This window comes from Sciurus carolinensis, chromosome 6, assembly GCF_902686445.1.
Source record: "Sciurus carolinensis chromosome 6, mSciCar1.2, whole genome shotgun sequence".
NCBI classification, from domain to species: Eukaryota; Metazoa; Chordata; class Mammalia; order Rodentia; family Sciuridae; genus Sciurus; species Sciurus carolinensis.
In genome coordinates, this window is record NC_062218.1 from 37,920,853 (window position 1) to 37,944,001 (window position 23,149).

General features: G+C 37.8%; 1 long non-coding RNA gene across 1 annotated transcript in view; it reads left to right on the top strand.

The window, feature by feature from the left end:
• Positions 1 to 659: 659 nt before the first annotated feature.
• Positions 660 to 23,149, top strand: part of LOC124986530 (uncharacterized) — a 67,640-nt gene continuing 45,150 nt past the window's right edge. The window contains exons 1-2 of the long non-coding RNA XR_007109031.1: positions 660 to 777; positions 5,438 to 5,499. This is a non-coding gene — a long non-coding RNA (uncharacterized LOC124986530). The remainder of the gene's footprint in view (positions 778 to 5,437; positions 5,500 to 23,149) is intronic.

Genomic DNA, 23,149 nt, shown 5'->3' on the forward strand with positions numbered 1-23,149 from the left:
ATTAACAGAACCAATGAGAAAGTAATTCTTAAATTGTGAAGGTTTGTCCAATGTAATTATGAAAGGGAGAACGCAGTTGCATTCTACTAACCAGAAAATCTGGAAATAGAGAGTGCAAGGGCCGAATCTTTTGGACTGGGGTCAGGGGTGAGCACAGTATTGATGATGTGATAGAAAAGGTGCCATTCAGTTTTTCTCTATCCTTTTCAAGGAATTAGCCATGGAATAAACAATTAACCTTGGGGAAAAACAGGAAGCTCAAAAGGATCTTTGGTTGCACAAAACTGAGAATGACAAAAAAAAAAGTCTAAAAAGAATATTAGGAACTTATAAATGGCATCAACATTCTCACTTGGGTCCAGTGACCCAGCAAATCCTTCCTTTCTTTGAAGATCATTACCTACCTTGTGGCTGACATGTTTATAAAGTAAACCCAAAGCCTTTAGTTTCCGTTTGCTTTTGTTTAGGTTTGTTTTTCCATTGTCTCGCCCTTGGTCTAAAGAAAGCCTGAACATAATAGGAATGGCATGGAGCTATTTTAAAAAATATGGCCAGAGGAGGAGCTAGTGCTGAAGAACTGCCACCGCAGAAATAAACAGTATCTACTTTTATGACTTGACTTTAATAACAATGGGACCTGCAGAATGCCTCCCACCCACAGCAGGCTGGGCATGGCTGCCCTTTGTTCCACCTTCTGCATCAACCCACCCACCAAAGGCACCTATTGCCACATCTGCTGCCAGTGCCAAGAACGGTCACTTTTCTCCCAGTGTGCAGGTTTGGATACATTTTCTTTTTGGAAATGTATCAAAGTCAGCCTCCAGCCTGTGGTCTAGAGAGCAGAAGAGTTTAGTCATCGCTTGGTCCAACTTCTGAACAAGGATATTAAGCTTATAATTTCTGAAATGTTTACGTTAGCTCCAGCCACGCTGTTTACTGCAGTTGTTGACACTAACACTGTTCGGTCCAGATGAGAGAACAAGATCAGCAACGGAGATTGTTTTGTGTTGGAAGTTCTACTTGCAGATGTCCTTAAACTAATGAAAGCCAGAGTGTATTTCTTTCTCTGATCACATGATCAGAAAGCCAAGGTTGTTGGGGACATTCAGGGAAGCTTTATTTTCCAAGGTTAATAAGTTATGGTGTGGGTGGAAAATGAGGCCTCCTTAGACATTGCCTTAGAGGGTTAAGAGGTAACTTGCTTTCTTGGGTACATTTCAGAAGGCTCCTCAAAATTTCACGTGTAGAAGAGTCTGTTGTATTTTAGTTAGTGTTTGCTTTGTTGTTACTTTTAAAACTCCAAGGATATGAATTGTTTTGGTATGTAAAACAAGCATTGAATTCAAGTAGTTTTCAATCAGCTAAAAAGCTGCTTTCTTTTCACAACAATTTTGGCTCTGGTAGACACGGTTTTGGAGCATACACTGCCTGGTCTTAGAAATATGCATAAAGAACCTTGATCGTTTTTTCTTTTGGCTTTCATTTGTTTAATATTATACTAATGGATAAGTTGGGCCAACTAAAGAGACAGAAAAAGAGGCAAGTTAAGAGAAGGGTGATTTTAATTAACTAACTCTTTTTAAAGCTGCTGAAATCTGCCCCTTGGATTGGCAACACTTTGCCATTAGAACCAGACAGACCCTGAAAAATCTTGAACTTTCCTTTCACTTGAGATTTTTGAAAAGTAATTGTTTGAAGAAGAAGACAGGAATGATCTTTTTACAAGGCTTTCTGCATTGCTATTGAGAGATAGGTATAGTCTTTGATCTTTACATGAAGAAAATTATGTGAAGATATTGGTGGAGCACTTGGGCCTTATTCCATGATGGAAAAGAAGGTTACAATGGAAGCTCCACACAGACAACCAAAGTATTTTCAACTTGCACACCATGGAAGCTATATGCTTTGCACCAGGATGATAATGAAGCAAAGAAATTTGAGGTTTGCTATAATAGGACTTGAAAAGCATCTAAGTAAGGATTTTGCTGTAATCTACTAAACTTGGATCACTGCATATTTGATGTCTATTAAAAGCTTTTTTCTTGCATGGTATTTTTAAAAGAATATGCATAGATAGAAAGTCTTTTGTGTTGAATCCTATTTGATATACCTAAGCATTAAGTTTTAATTTTTCTCTAACACATTTTATTGCACTTTAATGTTTTATATATATGAGTTTCATTTAGCCACTTAATAAAGTAAATATTTAGAAAGTATTGATTTGCTTACCCTGCCAATGAGAGTAGCATTCCCCAAGATAAATGTCTTCATTTAAGAAAACTTCATTAATATTGCTGATGACTGACATTTATCAGGTATTTATTACATGACCGGGAGACTGAGAGGCACTCAGTGGCTAGTTCTCTTCTACCTTATGTCCCTTTCTTCCTAGGAACCCAACCAGTTATATTTCCATTCTTAATTGTAATTTCATGTGGCTAGGTGAGTTAGTTCTTGCCACTGGTATGTAAATGGTGACATGTACAGTTTCTAGTCTAGCCTATGAATTTTTCTCACATAATAATCTGCTCTCTTTTCTTTTCTTCCTTTTTGATGCAGATAAACAAAACAATCTAGGAGGTGATGTGTTGTAAAGGGTGGGGATACAAGATTCAGAGTCTTGGTTCCAATATTCCTACTTAGAATAGAGCCTCCTGACAATCAGTAATACCCATTTAGGATTGTGTGAGAAACAAATTTTTGTCATGTTGGAGTCATTATGTACCTGGGCCTTTACTTGTTAGAAACAGCTAACATTATTATTTCATTATGCATATATTGCTTAATTCTTTGCTCTTTGGGATATGAATAATATATTTCCGTATCTATAATTGGCTTATAGGGATTTAAAAAAATGTGTAAGTGGAATATAGTTCCTAAGAGATAGAACTGTGTTTTAATCCAAGTTTCATTTGTGGCTACCTATTTTGTTACAATTACCAGGTAATACATAAGATAATTATCCAGTAAGTTCAAAATATTATACTTTGTGCTATGCAGTTAAATCCTTTAGGACTGAAAAAAAGTTAACATATTAGGCTCTTTGTAAATTCCTCTATTCACTAAACTTTGCTTTTGAGAGTTTCACTCAGCAAAATTCTTTATGCAGATAATTGGGAAAATTTTTTGAGGAAAATTGAGATTTATTTATTCATGTAATATTTTAGAATGAAAAGTTAAAGGAAGTTATAGCACTAGATCTACATATCTGGTTTATTTGCATAATAAACATAAAAGTTCATACTTAATAATACAATCTCATAGTATGTACTTTTTCAAATTACTGTTACATGTAGATTAAATTATTTAAAACATATTAATAGCAACCACATTAATTATTTTTTAATGTTTTGCTCAAGTTATTTTCACTAAACTATTTTATGGTTTTAATCATGAGAAATCTTCATAGTCATTTTGAATCTGATGAGTTCTGTATTTTTAGATCCCTGTGTCTCATTGTCATTCAGGAGACTGTGGGTTTTCTACATCTATCAAGGGATAACAGTGTAACTGCATCATGATGTTAGGATCATTGGAGAGGTTGTTTTGAACTGTTGCCATAATATATGCACAATCAAGTTAATGAGCACAGTGAATGCATCACAGGATAATATGGTTTTAAATGTAAAATTTTTGCATGCTTATTAAAAATAAAGCAGCAGCAGAAGAACTAATATTGGAAGTCTTGGAAGTTAAGCAAGCACATGTCCAGAGAAAAAGCCTACTGGTTACTGGGAAAACTTTCACATCAATTAAATAAAAAATAGCATTCTTGGGATCCAAAACAAATAGTGAAGTGCATGAAGGCACTGAGGAAGCTCAAAAGCTGTATAACAAAATGCTTGAAATACCAGAGGAAATACACTTTTGCCATTGTATTATAAAATAACATACTTATTCATGGTTAATAACCAAGTATAACATTCCATGCTAAGGACCAAAGTCCTTCATTTTCTTGTTGAAACATTGGAATGATTTTCCACAATAAAAAATGAAAACAAAGACAACTTCTCAATAACAGAATGATGAGCTCGTTTCACTGAAAAGTGTTCTTAGGCAGTTTCCTCTTTATCTCCCTGAAGACTCCCTGCTAATTCTCAGCATTACCTGTAACTCTTGACCTCATCACTCTGGGAGGAGAGTCTAGTTTATGGGCCAAGCTTCCTAGAGGAACACCAGGTCCTACTCTTTGCAAACAAAGTTCCATTTAGTCCTGGCAACGCGAAGCTTTCTGGTTCAAAGAGAAGAGTCTTATAAGACTTCTTGGACACCAAATAACTCTTACAAAACAACATTTTGATGAATTAAGTGTAAATGAATCAGAAACATATGGATTAAATTTCCTTTGAAATATGCATGCCTTTTCTGAATTAAGGGGTAAAACATTTGGCAAAATATATTTTGCTGAACCCAAAATACTAGAATAAATCTCAATGTTTTCTTGGACCCCCCAAATTATGCTGGAGTCTCTTTTCTTAAAATTAATTCATGTTTAGGCTTAATGCTGTTTATTTTTTTAAATTTGAAAATGACTTTACTCTGACCTCTAATTACTTTCTTGGATTTGGGCTTTTGTTCGTTATTGATAAAGTCCTTCAAAAGTATGCACCCAACTTTATATTCACATGTTCTTTGGGTAGAAGAAGTGTACTCTGCTTCCCTGCCACTAATTGTGCACTCTTAATTTTACATCTTATTCAAATTTAAAAGCCCTATGTAAGTTTTGTCAAGAATTTTTCCCCATGCTGTGGTCACTTGGAAAAGACCTAGACCAGAAGGATTTTTGAAGATGCAGAAGAAAGACACATCAGGTCCCAATTCTGTAGAGATAAACATATAACACCCTTTTCTATTCTCCATGCTATGCCATGGAAATAGTGGAGAAAGTGAGCACAGTTGGTTTACTAAGCTTTATTAACCCTTTCCTGTCTTTGGCTTAATCTGCCTCTGAGGGTGGCCTTATACTAGAAGAGTAGATACTTACTGAATTAGCTGTGCTGTGTGCAGTGGCCCTTAAGGTCCTATCATCATTTTATTAGAGTTCTAGATGAAGTATGCAAGACTTCTGATCTCTACAGCTGCTTTGGATACTTTTTCTTTTCTTCTCTAAATCATGAGCGAACAAGTCTTTATTTTCTCTCTTGAACTAAACTTTCAGGGATTTTGCACTTTGAGCTTGAAATTTCCCCTACTTTCTGCCTCCCGGATGCTGTCTGGCTAATAATACTTCATTTTTAAATTAAATGTCAAGTGTCATCACTCCAGAGAAGTCTTTCCTTGACAGGTAGTTCCCTCTCTCTCAAAAATCTTCTGTTTACTTGATAGCATTTAAAAATCACAATTTGTAATTAGTTTAGTTACACAGTTATTCCCTTGTTTTTTGTCTATTATTCCACAAAGGCAAGGACTGTACTGACTTTGTGATTTTTCATTTCAGTGCTTAGTAAAGAACATGGCACACAGAAGGCAGTGAATAAATGTTGAATGAATGAATGAAAGGTGAGTCATCAGGTGGTATTGTCCTTCTCCTCTGGAACTATGGCATGAAACCTTTATAGGAAATTTGCTCTTGAGTTGACAAGATGTGTGTTTGATGGGCCACTACTAGTTTGTATGTCTTGTCCTGGCTTAATTATTAATAGTAGTCTCCTCCAATTTTAGCAGTATCCTTGTTTGTATGATTGATTATACAGTCATGCCAATTATCTGGTATTTTGAATCTTTTTAAATTTTTTAAAATGTAAAGACAGTATTCATTGCATTTGTCATATGAATATGGTACTTTGATTGGATACTCTTAAAGAGAGTATATGAAGAGTCTGTCTGTCACCTGGAAGGTACTACCCTATCCAGAGAGGGAAGGGAATATTGGTTCATCATATATAGCCAGGATGAGAAATGATTCAAAACAGAATGATGAGGTTATGTAACATCTGGCTTCCAAGCAGATATAGAGCAATGATTTAAAGCAGACTTTTGACATGAATAAAAGACAAATTGAGATTGATGACTCATACAGGAAAAGGCATGTCATCATTAGTTGTTGAAGTTATACTGATTTATAAGACTATATTTCTGTTTTTGAGGGACTGATAATCTATCCCAGGAAAGAGTTGCACATGCAAAAAAGATAAAGATACAGAGGCACAATAGTACACTCCCTCCTCTCTGTGTGTGGGGGTGTTCCAAGATTTCTGTAGGTACCTGAAACTATAGGTAGCACTAAACCTTATCTATGCTATGATTTTCCTTGTGTCTAACAGTAGCTAATAATAAAGCAGACCAAGTATAATTATATGCTTTAGTAAAAAATTATATGCTTTTACTAAAATTAGACCATATTGAAAGAATATGGTCTAATTCTTTCAAGATATTTTATTATACTGTATATCTTTCATCCTTCTTGTGATAATGTGAGATGATACAGTGCCTGTGTGATGAGATGAAGAGAGGTGAATGACATAGGCATTGTGACATAGAATTAGGCTACTATGTAAGGGCTATTTGAACACTGGCTCTGTTACGACCATGGTCAATCTGATGACTAAGACAGTTCCTAACTGATAACAGACAGGGGGTACATATGGTATAGATACACTGGGTAAAGGGATGATTTATGTCCTGGGATCAATGGGGAGAGGCAGTATGGGATTTTATTCAGAATAGTAAACAGTTCAAAACTTGAAATGATTTATTTCTGAAATTTTCCTTTTCATAGTTTTGGACCAGAGTGACTGTGAGCAATGGAAACTGCGAAGTACTGGGGACTTGCAGGTTAAGTTTTTAGAGATTGTTCATTTTTTCTTAAGCACTATAGTGGAATTTGGTAAACTGTTTCTTGGTTAGTATTTCCCAAAGTGTGCTTCATAGAACATTACTTCTGTGGAATATTATGGGTGTTAGGAAGAAAAGGGATTTATTGTCAGATTATTTGAGGAAGGTCTGGAATATGAAAAGTCAAACATTTCTTTTTACACAAAATTCTCAGCAGCTCCAATGTGTTGATTTACCTTGTAATTTTAAAACTAGGATGCAGAATGCAGAGTTTTTATAATTTTTTGAAAGAAATTTCTTTTCAAAAGGTACAATGTTAGAAGCATATACTCAGATGAAGGTAGGAGTGAAGATTTATTGGTGAGTAACACCTATAAAAGAAAAGGGGACAAAATAGGGTTGGCCAAGACGAGCTCTCAGAATGTGAGGCCTACCAGTCTCATAAAGTCTCTGTCAGTCCTGTGGAGACCTCTGCAGCACAGGCTGCCCACCAGAGTAGTTCTCTCTTGGACTGACATGGCTGGGCCCTTGCTGCTGAATCTTGCCCAGTAACTGTCTATCGCCACCCTGAGAAGATGTGACCTCATTTCAAAAGCCGAGGCAGTCATGGAGGCCTTAACAGGGGCAGATGGTGACTGAACACCCTCCTTAGATGTATGCCCTTTTCTGAAAGAGGGTCTGAGTGTCCTCTTCATACCAATTTGGGAAATAGCTCCTCAGGATTGCAGTTGACTTCTCTTTTGGTAGGCAACTCGGAAGAGGAAGTTTAGAGGGACACATTGTTACTATGTTTCGTCTTAGAACTATTGACTAGCTCCATCTTCTCACTCTACACCTCTTCATCCTAAATTACTTTTGTTCTTAGCCCTCACCTCTGTTAAAGCAGATAGCCTTCTTGATGCTCAAAGACCACCTCTTCTGAGTCCAGGATTGCTGTGTTTGTCCATCTTTGGTCATGACTAAACAAGGGAATTACTAACAAATACTCAGTGGTCATCTGAATTCTACATGTGTTCCTCTCTGCCCCTATTGTATATTAGCAGTCCTACTTCCTCTTGGAGATCAAGATCCGTTTCCTCTGCCAAAATATGATTCTTCTAGCCTATTAATCCATGGACACAGCTGTAGCTTTAAGTTCTCTGGCATCCTTTATTTGTCTTGCAGGAGTGCCTTCTTTGGGGACCAAGGATTCTAATCTTGCAGAGTCTGGAGTTGAAGGGAACACAATAAGTTCCATAGGACTTTTAGAATGATGCAAAGGGTCCTGCTTCTTTCATCCTTTGGTTCTCATACCCATATATTCTTGCTACACAAATATAATGTCCCTGTTTCAGCACATTCTGCATCCTGGAGGATGACCCCACATCCTAGCAGAGTGTTGTCTCCAAGCTGATTTTCAGTTGTGATTCCAGCAAGTCTTTCTAGTGTTTTATGAGGCCTGGTGCCACAGGATGATTTAAAATGTAATACAAACAGTGGATCCTGTGGACATGGCCCCATTTCTGTACCTCCTTCACTGTGAAGTGGGTATCCTGGTCAGATGCTATTTTTCACACTTGATTCTATGTCTGTGAAACAGTCACTCTAAAAGCCCCAGATAGTGGTCCTGGCTGGGATTATGTAAGAATGAAAGGAAAAGTCATAATTGGAACAAGTATCTATTACTCTAATAGATACTGGTCCTTAGGGACAGTATCACTGGCCCTTATTTACACAAGAAATTCAGTGTAGTCAACCTACCATTAATTGATTGATCAGTCTCCTTGAAGAATTGGGATATGTGGGGTTCAACTTTAGTCTCTTGCTGGTAGGCTGGTTATCCAGAGACACCGGCAGCTAGCTAGGTTGGTATTGATCAGTGAAAGTTCATATTGTTTGGTCCATACATAGCATCCACCTCTGCTACCATGGCAACTTTTTTAAGGTGCTTGTTGTGCCAATATTGAGGTGGATACTGATGAAGTCTGTCTAATATCAACTGGCTGGTATATTTGGTCTACTTAGTTGTTTAGTGCATCTTGTGTGATGAATACTCTTGGATGCATCTTGAAGTGCAATGCAAGTACATATTCCCATATGTCTTTCTGTGTGCTTCTACCCTAGAACCCCTTGTCTTCAATTTTTCTCTTCTCAAGTTCTTGACCAGCTGACCGCCCATGAGTCCATATATTTTCTAATCTGCTTCTACACAAAGTGGATGATCAGATTCACCACCCAAAGCTCTGTGTACTTTGAATATTTTCCCTTTCTTTTTAGCTTTCAAGTTCAGCATCTTCCTTTTCTCTGAGTCAACTAGTGGTATTAGATCTCCCACATTATATGAGCATGAGGAAGGTGGTGCTGTTGCAATCATGTTGGATGACAAGAACAAGCTAAATACTCATGTGGCTTGCTTATGTCTTCTAATCTTTCAAGTATCATTTCCATCTTACAGTGTGTTGCTGCTAGACCAACCCAACTGTATGACTTGGCAGATCTAACAGAAACTAGGTCACAAAGGGAACTTTTGGATGAATAATCATTTAGGAACCTTTGCTCAAGCATTATATCATTGTCTGACCCAAACATATACCAAGAGCTTTGTCTCAAAACACATGTAGAATTAACGCAGATCCTTGGAGTTCTTTCATACTTCTGAATACCAAGGACTTGCATTAATATATTTCCTGCTAAGGCTGGTAATATACTCTGTACTGTTTTTCCATCACTGGCAGTTAACACCATTTGTCTTCTGTATCCTATGACTGAAGTAGCAGGGGTACTGGCACCATATTTGGACTTGTGCAGTGCAGCTGAAGAGGCCTACAAGGTGTTATGCCTCCTTCTTTGTGGGAGAGGATATATGATTCAGCAATTTGAATTTTACTTTACAGGGGTTATCCAGATATGTTCCTAATCCCTGGATCCCCAAAACTTTACTGAAATGGTAGGTTCCTGAAGGTTCATAAAGCTTATTTTCCATCCTCTGAAGCACATGTTTTTATCAAGATCTGCAGACACTGTTTGCTCTTCTTACTCTACCAATGTGCTGTCATTGATGTAATGGATCAACATAATATTCTGTAGGATATACAAATGACTCGGATTTCTTGAGTCTATATTATGACAGAGAGTAGGAGAATTAACAGAGTCCGTGGACAAAATCAAGAATATATATTGTTTATTCCATAGAGATGTAAACTGTTTCCAATTTTCTTTCTTATTTGGATAGAAAAGGACACATTTACCTAATCCATAGCAACATATAAGGTCTCTAAGACTATGCTGATCTGACCTGGTCATGAGATCACATGATAACACAACTTGTGGTAGTCAGAGATCTCATATAAAGGTCACTCACACTGCCAAATATATCATTACCAACAATTTATTCAGTAGTCATGATAATGACCAATAGTTGAGTCCACAGACTTAGCAGACTCAGTTTTGGGTTGGACTCTGTTTGTTATCTGGCCCTCACAAGTTCCACATTCTCACACTGGGACAATGATGACGCTTCTGGTTTTAGGGTAATGATGTCAGTGATGTCAGCTCAGATCCTTTGACAGTCCATGAAATGTCTAAGTTTTTTTTCTTTTCCTAGTGAACAAGTCACCTGAACAAAAGGCTTGCGGAATCCTTTGGGGGAAGGATTGGAAGCAATATAAAATTATATACTTTCTGTAGTGTTGCTTTGTCCTTTCTCCTGCAAGCCCAGCCACCTCTTTATTTCTTTTATTATGTCTTTTTACTAGTGCATTATAATTATACATGATAGTGGGGCTCATTGTAACTATTAATGCATGCCTCTAATATTTGCTCCATTTCATTCCTCAGTATTTCTACTTTCCCTCCCCTCTTCCCTCTTCTAGTCCCCTTCCTCTACTAAGTCTCTCTTAACTTGGTGCATTATAATTATACATAAATTGGGATTCATTGTGATATATTCATATATGCACATAGCATAGTTTCCAACAACTATTTTTTTTTTTTTTTTTTGGTATTGGGGATTGAACCTGGGGTACTCAACCAGTGAGCCACATCTCCACACCTTTTTATTTTTTATTTTATTTTGAGACAGAGCCTTGCTAAGTTGATTAGGGCCTTGCTAAGTGCTGAGGCTGGCTTTGAACTCACAATTCTTCTGCCTCAGCCTCCAGAGTTGCTGGAATTACAGGTGTGTGCCACTGTGCCTGGCTCCAACCACTTTATTTTTTTTATTTTTTTTTTTTTGTTTTTTTTTTTTTTTTTTTACAAATTGTAATTTTATTTATTTATTTATTTTTTTTTACGTTTACATAGGGTAATGATGTTTATTATATTTTTTTCCCCTCCCCCCCACCCCTCCCACCCCTCCCACCCCTCTTTTCCCTCTACACAGTCCTTCTTTCCTTCATTCTTACTGCTCTCCATAGCCTAACTCTAAACCTAACCCTAAGCCTAATGCTAGCCCGTCCCACCCCCCATTATATGTCCTCATCCGCTTATCAGCGAGATCATTCGTCCTTTAGTTTTTTGAGATTGGCTTATCTCACTTAGCATGATATTCTCCAATTTCGACCATTTGCCTACAAATGCCATAATTTTATCATTCTTCATTGCGGAGTAATATTCCATTGTATAAATATGCCACAGTTTCTTTATCCATTCATCAACTGAAGGGCATCTAGGTTGGTTCCACAATCTGGCTATGGTGAATTGAGCAGCAATGAACATTGATGTGGCTGTATCTCTGTAGTATGCTGATTTTAAGTCCTTTGGGTATAGGCCAAGGAGTGGGATAGCTGGGTCAAATGGTGTTTCCATTCCAAGCTTTCTGAGGAATCTCCACACTGCTTTCCAGAGTGGTTGCACTAATTTGCAACCCCACCAGCAATGTATGAGTGTTCCTTTTTCACCACATCCTCGCCAACACCTATTGTTGCTTGTATTCTTGATAATCGCCATTCTAATTGGGGTGAGATGAAATCTTAGGGTAGTTTTGATTTGCATTTCCCTTATTACTAGGGATGTTGAACATTTTTTCATATATCTGGTGATTACTTGTACATCTTCTTCTGTGAAGTGTCTGTTCATTTCCTTAGCCCATTTGTTGATTGGATTATTTGTATTCTTCGTGTAGAGTTTTTTGAGTTCTTTATAGATTCTGGAAATTAGCGCTCTATCTGAGGTATGGTTGGCAAAGATATTCTCCCACTCTGTAGGCTCTCTCTTCACATTTCTGATAGTTTCCTTTGCTGAGAGAAAGCTTTTTAGTTTGAATCTATCCCAGTTGTTGATTCTTGCTTTTATTTCTTGTGCTATGGGAGTCCTGTTAAGGAAATCTGATCCTGAGCCAACAAGTTGAAGATTTGGACCTACTTTTTCTTCTATAAGATGCAGGGTCTCTGGTCTGATTCCGAGGTCCTTGATCCATTTTGAGTTGAGTTTTGTGTAGGGTGAGAGATAGGGGTTTAGTTTCATTCTATTGCATATAGTTTTCCAGTTTTCCCAGCACCATTTGTTGAAGAGGCTATCTTTTCTCCATTGCATATTGTTGGAACCTTTGTCTAGTATGAGAAAATTGTATTTATTTGGGTTTGTGTCCATGTCCTCTATTCTGTACCATTGATCTACCTGTCTATTTTGGTACCAATACCATGCCATTTTTGTTACTATTGCTTTGTAGTAGAGTTGAAGATCTGGTATTGCAATACCCCCTGCTTCGCTCTTGCTACTGAGGATTGCTTTAGCTATTCTAGGTTTTTTATTCTTCCAGATGAATTTCATAATTGCTTGCTCTATTTCTGCGAGGTACATCATTGGGATTTTAATTGGAATTGCATTGAATCTGTATAGAACTTTAGGTAGTATAGCCATTTTGACAATATTAATTCTGCCTATCCAGGAACATGGGAGATCTTTCCATCTTCTAAGGTTTTCTTGAATTTCTTTCTTTAGTGTTCTGTAGTTCTCATTGTAGAGGTCTTTCACCTCTTTTGTGAGATTGATTCCCAAGTATTTTATTTTTTTCGATGCTATTGTGAATGGGGTAGTTTTCCTAATTTCTCTTTCTGAAGATTCATCACTTATGTATAAAAATGCATTGGATTTATGAGCATTGATCTTGTATCCTGCTACTTTACTGAATTCACTTATGAGTTCTAAAAGTTTTCTGGTGGAATTTCCAGGTTCCTCTAAATATATAATCATGTCATCAGCGAACAGGGATAGTTTGAGTTCTTCTTTTCCTATTCGTATCCCTTTAATGTCTTTGGTTTGTCTGATTGCTCTGGCTAGAGTCTCAAGGACGATGTTGAATAGAAGTGGTGAAAGAGGGCATCCCTGCCTTGTTCCAGTTTTTAGGGGGAACGCTTTCAGTTTTTCACCATTTAGAATGATATTAGCCATGGGCTTAGCGTAGATGGCCTTTATAATGTTTAGGAATGTTCCCATTACCCCAATTTTTTCTAGTGTTTTGAGCATGAAGGGATGCTGTATTTTATCAAATGCTTTTTCTGCATCTATTGAAATAATCATGTGATTCTTAACTTTAAGTCTGTTGATATGGTGAATGATATTTATTGATTTCCGAATGTTGAACCAACCTTGCATCCCTGGGATAAAACCCACTTGATCGTGGTGCACTATCTTTTTAATATATATTTGTATGCGATTTGCTAAAATTTTGTTGAGAATTTTTGCATCGATGTTCATTAAGGATATTGGTCTGAAATTTTCTTTCCTTGATGTGTCTCTGTCTGGTTTAGGTATCAGGGTGATATTGGCTTCATAGAACGAGTTTGGTAGGGTTCCCTCCTCTTCTATTTCATGGAATAGTTTGAGGAGTATTGGAATGAGCTCTTCTTTAAAGGTTTTGTAGAACTCGGCTGAGAACCCATCTGGTCCTGGACTTTTCTTTGTTGGTAGGCTTTTGATGACCTCTTCTATTTCATTGCTTGAAATTGGTTTATTTAAGTTGTGTATGTCCTCCTCGTTCAGTTTAGGTAGTTCATATGTCTCTAGAAATTTGTTGATGTCTTCAAGGTTTTCTGTTTTGTTGGAGTATAGATTTTCGAAATAGCTTCTAATTATGTTTTGTATTTCACTCGTGTCTGTTGTGATGTTTCCTTGTTCATTCCGAATTTTAGTAATTTGAGTTTTCTCCCTCTTTCTCTTTGTTAGTGTGGCTAAGGGTTTATCAATTTTATTTATTTTTTCAAAGAACCAACTATTTATTTTATTAATTTTTCCGATTGTTTCTTTTGTTTCGATTTCGTTGATTTCGGCTCTGATTTTAACTATTTCCTGTCTTCTACTACTTTTGGTATTGGTCTGCTCTTCTTTTTCTAGTGCTTTGAGCTGTAGTGTTAACTTGTTTATTTGTTGATTTCTACTTCTTTTTTTGAATGCACCCCATGAAATAAATCTTCCTCTAAGTACTGCTTTCATAGTGTCCCAGAGATTTTGATATGATGTGTCTTTGTTCTCGTTTACTTCTAAGAATTTTTTTATTTCCCTCCTGATGTCTTCTGTTATCCATTCATCATATAATAGTGTATTATTTAGTCTCCAGGTATTGGAGAAGTTTCTGTTTTTTATTCTGTCATTTATTTCTAGTTTCAATCCATTATGATCTGATAGAGTACAAGGTAGTGTCTCTATCTTCTTGTATTTACTAACAGTAGCTTTGTGGCATAAAATATGGTCTATTTTAGAGAAGGATCCATGTGCTGCTGAGAAGAAAGTGTATTCATTCTTTGTTGGATGGTATATTCTATATATGTCCGTTAAGTCTAAATTGCTGATTGTGTTGTTGAGATCTATAGTTTCTTTATTCAATTTTTGTTTGGACGATCTATCCAGTGGTGAGAGAGGTGTGTTAAAATCGCCTAGTATTATTGTGTTGTGGTCTATTTGATTTCTGGAATTGAGAAGGATTTGTTTGACGTACGTGGATGAGCCAATGTTCGGGGCATAGATATTTATGATTGTTATGTCTTGCTGATTTATGCTTCCCTTAAGCAGCATGTAATGTCCTTCTTTATCCCTTCTGACTAGTTTTGGTTTGAAGTCCACATTATCTGAGATGAGGATGGATACTCCAGCTTTTTTGCTGTGTCCGTGTGCATGGTATGTTTGTCCCCATCCTTTCACCTTTAGTCTATGGGTGTCTCTTTCTATGAGATGAGTCTCTTGCAGGCAGCATATTGTTGGATTTTTCTTTTTAATCCAATCTGCCAGTCTGTGTCTTTTGATTGATGAATTCAGGCCATTAACATTCAGGGTTATTATTGTGATATGATTTGTATTCCCAGTCAATTGACTCATATTTGTTTTTGACATGATTTGGTTTCTCCTTTATTTGGCTATTCCTTTAGGCTAGCGCCTCCTGTTGCTGATTTGCATCGTTGTTTTTCATCTCTTCCTCATGGAATATTTTGCTGAGAATGTTCTGTAATGCTGGCTTTCTTTTTGTAAATTCCTTTAGCTTTTGTTTATCATGGAAGGATCTTATTTCATCGTCAAATTTGAAGGTAAGTTTTGCTGGGTATAAGATTCTTGGTTGGCATCCATTTTCTTTCAGGGCTTGGTATATGTTGTTCCAGGCCCTTCTAGCTTTTAGGGTCTGGATTGAAAAATCTGCTGATATTCTTATTGGTTTCCCTCTGAATGTAATTTGATTCTTTTCTCTCGCGGCCTTTAAAATTCTGTCTTTATTTTGTATGTTAGGTATTTTCATAATAATGTGCCTTGGTGTGGGTCTGTTGTAATTTTGTATGTTTGGAGTTCTATAAGCCTCTTGTACTTGGTTTTCCATTTCGTTCTTCAGATTTGGGAAATTTTCTGTTATTATTTCATTGAATAGATTGTTCATTCCTTTGGTTTGTTTCTCTAAGCCTTCCTCAATCCCAATAATTCTCAAATTTGGCCTTTTCATGATATCCCATAGTTCTTGGAGATTCTGTTCATGATTTCTTACCATCTTCTCTGTTTGTTCAACTTTGTTTTCAAGGTTAAATATTTTGTCTTCAATGTCTGAGGTTCTGTCTTCCAGGTGTTCTATCCTATTGGTTATGCTTTCTATGGAGTTTTTAACTTGGTTTATTGTTTCCTTCATTTCAAGGATTTCAGTTTGGTTTTTTTTCAGTATCTCTAACTCTTTATTGAAATGATCTCTTGCTTCCCGTATTTGGTCTTTTAACTGTTGATTGGTGCGATCACTTAATGCCTGCATTTGCTCTTTCATCTCCTCCTTCAATGCCTGCATTTGCTCTTTCATCTCCTCATTAGCTTCCCTGATCGTTTTAATTACGTACATTCTGAACTCCCTTTCTGACATTTCTTCTGCTGTGCTGTCATTGGGTTTTATTGATGTAGTATCTAGGTTTGTTTGGGACATTTTCTTCCCTTGTTTTCTCATAATGGTCAGTTGTCAGTGGGACCCTGAGATATTGCAGTTTTCCACTATTGGCTTATAGTGTCCCAGTAGATTTCCAGTGTATCACCTCCCAGCCTTCAGTAGCCTGATGTCTTGGAGGAATCTGATAAAGCAGCTCATTCGAAGAATACTGCCCCTAGCCCCCTACTGGTTCCACGTTTTGGAACTGGCTCTGTGCGGAAATGCTCTCACTGTGGGCCTGCACCGTGCAGCTGGCCGTGTGGGAAGAGCCCACTGCCGGAGTGTGGAAGACTACCTTGGGAAGACTCAAGCTGCCCTGCCCGGCTCTGCTAAGCCACCTCTATCTGGGCCTGCCACCCGGGCTGAGCTTTACCCAGTGGGCAGACTCACCCGTGGCTCCACTTCAGTCCGAGTCTCTCAATGCCTCCCCTTCTTAACTCCTGGGTTGTGGAGCGACTGGAAGTGCAGTCTCCCTCTAGGCCGCCATCTTGGATCGCCCCGTGAAGAGAGCCTGCAGCCGGAGTGGGCAGAGCCGCCTGAAGAGGTCTTCGGCTGCCCTGCCCTTATCCCTGAGGCTGATTGCAGATCGAGGCTCTCCGCTGGTTCTTTGCAGGAGTACACTGCACTGCAGCGGCTCCGGGACTCGGAGCCTGCTCTGTTCAGACAGGCTCTCACTAGCGGGCCAGTTCCATTCCGAGAACCTGGAGAAGCTGGCTGTGTGGGCGGGGCCCACCGCAGGAGTGCGCAGGACTGCCTGTGGATGACTCTAGCTGCCCTGCCCGGCTCCGATAAGCCACCTCTATCTGGGCCTGCCACCCGGGCCGAGCTTTACCCAGTGGGCAGACTCACCCGTGGCTCCACTTCAGTCCGAGTCTCTCAGTGCCTCCCCTTCTTAACTCCTGGGTTCTGGAGCGACTGGGGGTGCAGTCTCCCTCTAGGCCGCCATCTTGGATCGCCCCGTGGCTCCACTTCAGTCCGAGTCTCTCAATGCCTCCCCTTCTTAACTCCTGGGTTGTGGAGCGACTGGAAGTGCAGTCTCCCTCTAGGCCGCCATCTTGGATCGCCCCGTGAAGAGAGCCCGCAGCCGGAGTGGGCAGAGCCGCCTGAAGAGGTCTCCGGCTGCCCTGCCCTTATCCCTGAGGCTGATTGCAGATCGAGGCACTCCGCTGGTTCTTTGCAGGAGTACACTGCACTGCAGCGGCTCTGGGACTCGGAACCTGCTTTGTTCAGACAGGCTCTCACTAGCGGGCCAGTTCCGTTCCGAGAACCTGGAGAAGCTGGCTGTGTGGGCGGGGCCCACCGCAGGAGTGCGCAGGACTGCCTGTGGATGACTCTAGCTGCCCTGCCCGGCTCCGATAAGCCACCTCTATCTGGGCCTGCCACCCGGGCCGAGCTTTACCCAGTGGGCAGACTCACCCGTGGCTCCACTTCAGTCCGAGTCTCTCAGTGCCTCCCCTTCTTAACTCCTGGGTTCTGGAGCGACTGGGGGTGCAGTGTCCCTCTAGGCCGCCATCTTGGATCGCCTCCAACCACTTTAAATCAACAGTTTCCAGATTTGGAAAACTAGCTCAGGTTTGGGAATTGATCAAGAGACTATAACATTCGTGAGTGGGACAATAATCCTCTTTTACTTGTTTATTTTTATGTGTTTCTAAGGTAGTTTTCTTGAGGTAGAATTTACATAAAATAAAATTCTATTTTAAGTCTTAAATTTAGTATGTTTTGATAGTAGGACCAACATGATGATAGAGAACATTTCTAACAACCTGAAAATTTTCCTACTCACCTTTAGAGTTATTCTCCATCCCCACCTCAGGTGTGTGGCAAACATTGTTTTGTATTCTGTTTCTGCAGTTTTCCTTTTAAAAATTTCACATAAATGGAATCATAATATGTAACCTCTTGGAACCTACTACATTTTTTTTTACTTAGTGTACTACTTATCTGTGTTGTAGCATGCATCCATAGTTCCTTCTTTTTTGTTGAGTAGTGTTACATTAAATGAATATTTCACAGTTGTGATCATGAATAAAGATACTATGAATCTTCAGATAAAATCTTTGTGTAAGAAATGCTTTTCATTTTTTCTGGGGAAATACTTCAGGATGGAATTCCTTGGTTATATAGCAAGTTTGTGCCTAACTTTATAAGAAACCACCAAACTCATTTCCCTCAGCAGTGAATAAGGATTCCAGTTGCTCTATATCCTCTCCAACACTTAGTATTTTTACTTTTTTAAATTTAACATTGCTGGTGTGTATGCCGTGATATCTCATTGTGGTTTTAATTTGGATTCTCAAAGGACTAACGAAGCTGAGAATCTTCCCATGTGTTTCTAAGCCATTTGTGTATCTTCTTTGGTGAATTGTGTATTCAATTTATTTTCCCTTTTTTTTTTTTTTTTTTTTTTTTTTTTTGTGGTGCTGGGGATCGAACCCAGGGCCTTGTGCTTGCAAGGCAAGCACTCTACCGACTGAGCTATCTCCCCAGCCCTATTTTCCCATATTTTAATAGAGTACTTTCTGTACTTACTGAATTGTAAGAATTCTTTATACAGTCTAATACAAGGTGTTTTTTTTTAAAGTCAGATATATTTTAATTAATTAATTTTTAAAATAGCATCTCACTAAATTGCCCAGACTGGCAAGGAGTTTGTAATCCTCTGTCTCAGACTACCCAGTAACTGGCATTATAGTTGTGTTTCACCATTGCTTAAAATCAGACATATTTTAAAAAATATCTTATCCTAGGCAATTAGGATTACTTTTTCAATTTCTTGGTAATTTTTAAAGAGGAAAATATATTAATCTTGATGAAGTACAATTTATCAATTTGGTCTTTTGTGATTCATATTACATTTTAATAGATACTTGCCAATGAAGGTCATAACATTTTTTTTATTTTTTATATCTTCAAAATAAAAGTGTTGAATTTGTTCAACATGTTGAAAATTCATATTTATGTCTACCTGTGTATCCATCCATCTGTCTATCTGTGCATTTGGACTTGCACTTTGATATGTTTGTTGCAACCCTGGCTTGTGGTAATTAAGTACCTACACATGACCTCTGTTACTTTAAAGTTCTATCATCTCCATTGTTATCAATAAGCCGCATTCTGTTATGGCTTCCCCTATCATTTGACTGACTTTTAGAGGAAAGCTGCTGTGAACTTCTTAACGATAATTCCCTTTTTATCAGTGTATTCCAATGACTTTGGTGAATGGTTTACTTTCTAGCCTTCTGGAGGCACAGAATCCTCCAATGGGTTTTCAGACCTTACATCATACAGACACTAGCACTCCTGTTTCCCTCAATCTTTAATCTCTTTCTGTATGCCTACTCAGGCATTTCAACTTTGCTCAGCATGAGTTATTACTTTCCCTGGCTTCTAGGAACTACCCTAGCTGCAGATTGATGCATCCCCTACTGTTCTTTCTAGAATATTCAGTTTATATCCTGAGACTGTTCCTAAGATAATTAATAATCAATAAATCCAATTCTATGATTCAGCCCACTCAATCAAGTGTTTTCAAAATCTTGATCCTTGATAGTATATGCTGACGGATTCTTGCTTGTATTTTTGGATATAATCCCCTTTTCTCTCTGATCAGGGTAAGCTTGTCTCACTAGATTATTGCAGTCACTTAATTCTAACTTGGTAATCTAACACAGAGGAGGTGAGGGCAGATCTTGAGTTGGGGGAGCACCTGCTGCTTTCCTAGGCAGGAGCTTCTGCAGGTTATTATTACACGAAGGAAGTGCTAAATCTTAATAGGGAAGACTAGGAAATCTTTGCATATTCTGAGCTTAGTCAGAGGAGATAAAATCTTCAGAGGTATCTCATCCAGATGTTCCCATTTTATGTATTAGGGTCCCAAGTGTTCCCAACCAGGGAAGCAAATGCTAAGACAGAATTAGGATGGAAAAGATTTATTAGAGATTAACACCTGTAAAGGAAAAGGGAGAAAATAAGATTGGGCTGTGAGAAATAGAATTGTGATCCAGACTTGACAAAGTCTTTCAGCCCAGTGAGGAATTTGAAGCAAAGATGTTTTAGGGAAATCTCATATTAAGTCACTGGGACTTTTACCACAGTCTTGCTCAACCCTTGTTAGTGCCACAATAAGAAAATGACCTCAGAGCAAAAGCTGAGGCAGCCATGAAGGAGTTATCAACCACAAACTGGCAGCTAAATGCAGTCCTTGCGGCTGGGCAAAGCATTCCTTCTTGAAAGGAGATCTGAGCACACATCTCCTTGTTTTCCATGTCTTGTGGTCTAGTGTTCTATGGAACACAATTTTCTTTGGGCTTAAGAAATGCTTTGTAATTTCCTTACCTCTGCTCCTTGTTGTAATTGTAAAACAAGATGATTCACAATGGAAAAGCTTAATTGTTATAAATATTAGTATAACCTAGCAGTATTAATTGCACAAATTTAAGTGCAACTAGATGCTTTATACCTATAGTAAATCTCAATTTCTTACTCAAAATTCTTATCTTAAATGGAATTCTTTCTCCCTATGCTTAGGAACATAATAAAGCAAGAACCCTTGGTTTATGTATGACTTTTAAAGCTTGTTCCACGTGGATATATATATTTTTTAAAGTGGTGATTTTACTCAGTTTTATCCTTCCTCACTTAAGTATTGGAATAACTTTTTTTAAATGAAAGTTCTTCTTTTTCCTATTTTCTCTGACTTCACAGAAATTACTACTGCTAGGTAATGATTTGTAGGGTTTTATAATATTTCATGGTGTCTCTCCAGGGACCCTCTTGAGGTAAATGTAGAAAGTTGGGATTCCCTCCCACTCCAATTAGAAGCCTGCAGGGGACTTCCTCCTGATCTGGCCTCATTCTTTCAGCAGACATTCCTGAATATGCTGCCTTCCTATCTTTTCCCTTTTAAAATCAAGAACTTATTTCATGATAATTTATACTTCCTATACAAATTCTTTAATAGGATTTTGAGTTTTGCAATTATTATTTTTATATAGTTACCTCTAAAGTAATTATATCCTCCTTCTGGGGGAAAAAAAGCATTTAAAAGAAATTTAATTAGCATTTTGATTCTTGAACTTCTTTTACTAAAAATTATGATCTGAATTAATGACATCCTTGTGACCAGAAAAGAAAATGACTGCATACGGAAATGGAGAACAATTCTGATCATGGGCAGTGGTTAGAAAGAAGAATGGAAATAAATAAGTTTTGTAACATTTTGTTTTCCTTCTTGCACATGGGTATTTTCCAAGACAATAAAAATAATGACTTCATAGCCAGGGGAAGAGTTTGATACCAAGATGAGAACTGTAAATACAGGCAGGAAATTTGAAATGGAAATTGAAGATATTAAAAGAATTAAACAGACAGATGCATGTATGTTTGTGTATGTGTGTCAATTTCTGCCTTTGAACCTGCATTTGGAACTTCTTACTAGAGACTATGTGTTATAACATTGTATGAGGTCATTGCAACTACTATATCCTTCTGTTTGTTTTCAATTATCATCATTCATGTCAAAACAATTATTGTCCTACTTTTAAATTGTTTTAAAAATAATTATGAACAAAATTCATTATTTTGCATGCAACCCTACTAAAAATGTTGCTCTATAATTTTCTCCCTCCCCTCTCCTCGGTAGATACATAAATATCTTTGACACACAGCTAAGGAAAATAAAGAGATCAAGGTACAGTACCAAAGAATTTATAAGAGAATTAGGATGAATAATCCCAGTTCTCAAATTTGTTTTCAGATAATCACAATGCCATTTAGAACTCTCATTATATTTTCATTAGTTTTTATAACTCTTGTTCAACAACTTCTAGTGCAGATGTGATTTTTAATTACTTGATATAATTTTAAACACAAGATGGAAGTTATTATTTATTCTGTAGTGAGAGCTAGCTAGGAAAATACATATGTAACTCCTCTTTTAAAAAGGTTTTATTTAGAATCTGCGTAAAAAAATCACAAAGATCTATGAATTCTAACACTAACTCTTAACTCTAAACATAAACATAATGTGATACTTTTGAAAATGTGTTTTAGTTGCCTATTCTATCCCTTATGTATTGACCTTTAGATGCATAAAACATGATTTACCTTTTCCAAAGTTGAGTGATCTCAAATATGGAGTTTTATCTATCTACTAGATTTTAGAGAAAGGAAAAGCTATGTGATAGCTAATCTGTATTGTCAACTTGATTATGTCAAAGAGATGCCTAAGATTAGCAGGCTTCTGGGTGTCTAAATAAGGGTGTTTCTAGGAATGATTGGCATGTGGGATAGCAAACTGGAGGGGTCAGGGAGAACTGCCCTGAATGGGGCAGTACAGTTCAATAGGTTGTGGGCTTGGATTGAACAAAAAAGAACCAGGAAGTGCCAGCAAATGCAAGCTTGATTCTTCTTGAGCAGGTGCTCTGATTGCTGCTGAGATTACCTGAGGAGAGCAGACTCCAGCTCCTCTCTGTTCCAAAGACGACGCTGATTAGTGATTCTCTAGGGAGTTTTCAGGTCTCTGGCCCTATTGATCTAAGGCTCCCACTTTTTGAACTGAGCATTTATTGGTTCCTCTAGCACTTCGGCTTGCAGATGGCCATTGTGAGACTCCTGGCTTCTGATCCTGTAAGCCAATCTAATAAATCCCCTTTTTATAATTATATATTAACCATATAATCATAATATAATCGTAATACTGCTGGTTCTATTCTTTTAGAGAACCCTGACTTTGGTACCAGGGAGTGGTTCTAGAGAAACTGAATTGTAAGGATGAATTTCCTTAGTTGATTTGTGGTTTCTGGAGTTGAATATCTTTATTGGTTAGGCCTATAGTTGCCAAAGTCTCTTCTGCTGGTAGTATACAGGTATTTTGGTTACAATAATACAAAAGCTAAGTAAAGCATGCTATTAAAAATTTTGAGGAATTCATAACTTTCATTGCTATTTATCTAGGAAATCTACCATGTTCCTCTTAGTGTCCTAACAATTACCTTACTGCTAGATTTCTCA